Below are 2,847 nucleotides of genomic sequence, written 5' to 3'. Positions count from 1 at the left end.
TTTAATAAATCATTCCGGATTAATCTCCGATTACAGTAATCATATCCAAATCATTTCAGATTACGGTAATTAAATTTCCGGGTATTACACGAGAGGTTGCCAGAAGTTGGTGGATTACAATTAACGGAGTATTAGCACAACGTGGTATTGTGATCACATGGGAAGTCTTCAAAGCTGAATTCTATCAAAGATTTTTCCCAGTTTCATACCGGGAGGACAAAAGAGCAGAATTTGAGAATTTGAGACAAGGCCAATTGAATATTGATGAATATTCTACGAAATTCTCTACTGTATTGCATTTTGTTCCTAATTTAGCTGGGAATGATGAAGCTGTAGTGAATCAGTTCATCAGAGGATTGAATTCAGAGGTAGTTGCATTGATGAATTTGCAGTGACCTTATCATTTTGCTGACATCCTGAGTAGAGCAAAGAGAGCTGAGGCGAGTCTGATTAGACAGCTAGGGAGGTTGTGTGTGAAGCAACCCCAAACACAGAAATCCCCTCTTCAATTTGATCGAGGCAGTACGAGTGAAAAGCTAGATTTGCTGAAAGCTCGAAAGAAGCCATTCAAGAAGTTGGGAAGTGGTTCCTCTAGCTCAAGTGGTTCCAGTCCAAGCCATACTGAAGTCTATTGTAGGACTTGCGGAGGGAGACATTCCTCAGAGAAATGCCAAGGAGTGCTTGGTAGATGCAATGTTTGTAAGCAAACGGGACACTTTGCTAAATTTTGTCCCCAGCAACGGTTCCGAAGATCTTAGGGAACAATGTTCAAATGAGAAATAGACCCAGAATCCACAACAGGTACTATTTCCTGTATGATTATATGCATAGGTATTGATATGTACTAATGCATTATTTATGAGTATCTGTGATTGAGTAGCATGGAGATATGCTATATCTGTTGGAGCTGTGTATACTGTAGTATTGATTCCTTGGTTGTTGAGGAATATGTTGATATCAGAAATTTCTGTGACATATGATATACTACGGTTAGATAAGAATGAGATTGAACTAGATTGTGAGGTACTTGTGTTATATGATTCTGATTGCATTATTGACATGTATATGCTAAACAAGTACAGAAATATCGTAGAATGTGTGCCAGAAACGGTAAGATTCAGACCAAATCTGGCTGATAAACGGAGATTTTTCGGTAAGGATTCTAGATCCAGAATTCCTTAGATCGTTGTACTGTTTATGACTCGATTATTACAGAGAGGAACAGATGGCATCCTTATGTATTCAGTAGAGCCATTGAAATCGAGTCTAGCAGTGATAGATTTGCCAGTGATATACGAGTTGGCAGATGTTTGCCTAGATAAGATTTAAGATTTGCTTTATATCAGACAGATAGATTTCAGAATTGAATTCAGATCAGATATTGATTTTTGTTTTAGAATTCAGCATAGAATGACATTGAATGTACAGAATGATACAGAATGAACTGAAAGATCAATAAAAGAGTACCGACCAGGAGTTATATCTGATTTAGTATTGCTCTTTGGCATGTTTCAGTATATTCAGAGATGTTCTGATGATTTTATGCTTGTTATATCTGTGAGATTTTGATATTGCAGCACTTGATTGATTATATTGAATAATTGAAGATTGTGTTAAATAGTCAGAGAACTATGATCATTGTATACAGAAATGGGTCAGGTATGAATCCAGTATGCAGTTATGGATACAGTGTTTATTCAGAATATGCAGTATCTGAAGATCGATTGATTTAGATAGTTAAGAAAGAAAGATCAGGAATTCCAGAAATGTCAGAAATTATTATCTGCAGATTATCTTATTCTGATTATTTTATTCTCTTATTGTTATATATCTGCTGAGTATTGTTATTGTTCTACATCAGTATTTGTGATATCTTATATTGTTGGGAGCATATGTTATTTGCAGATAAGATATAGCAGTTGATATGGGCAGTATGAGGATTGGTCAGATAGCCAGAATTTACAATTGCTTAATTTTGTTATTTTATGAGTTTCTTAAACTCACTAGATCTGTATAGGTTTTTTCTATTCTGAATTTTATGTAATATTACTGTTATTATGAATCAGTGCTGATACAGTTTATTGTAATCAGTTGAGTGTACATCAGTTCAGGAATCAGAGGGTTCAGAATTGTATTTTGCTAATCAGAACAGAACATCAATCAGAATTAACAGATTTGTGATTTTGTGTTGGATGGGACTGATTATTTTATGATAACAAAATGTTTCAGAATTGTTTACAGATTTTGATATTGATAGTCAGAGCCGAATACCAGGTAGGTATTTCTTTCTTAATTTATGTTATTAACTGAGTGTTTATACAGCATGGTTCGAATCTGAATTCACAGATAACGTCAGAACCGAACAGTTATGGATTCAGTTTTCATTCAGATAGTTGAGAATGTATGATATTCGAACAGATAGTTTTGATATAGATAGATTAGATCAGCTATGACATAGTTTGTATTGAAATGTTGGCAGAAATTGTACTGATAGGTTTAAATCGCTAACAGAAAAGACAGAAAGATTGAAATCAGAATATTATTACAGATTTTGTATAGTTCTGAATAGAAATGGGAGTGCATTTCTATGGCTTTTGTAATAAAATTATCGCCATTTTCTTCAGAGTATGATATGATATGATTATGATTGACAGATCACTCAATCTATATCTATCAGTTTGTACCAGATTACGTACAAACAGAACCAGATGACAGAGATCGATGTCAAAGAAATGGTCAGATTGACTAGAATACAGGAATTAGATGATATCGGATTGTGATTTTGATGGAGTTGTACTTGTGATAGAATATTTCATAAGCTTTCTATGACAGATTGTTCACAGATTG

Source organism: Primulina eburnea, chromosome 15 (genome assembly GCF_022965805.1).
Source record: "Primulina eburnea isolate SZY01 chromosome 15, ASM2296580v1, whole genome shotgun sequence".
Taxonomy (NCBI): domain Eukaryota; kingdom Viridiplantae; phylum Streptophyta; class Magnoliopsida; order Lamiales; family Gesneriaceae; genus Primulina; species Primulina eburnea.
The sequence above is the reverse complement of the archived record's forward strand: the minus strand, read 5'-3'. Positions refer to the sequence as shown.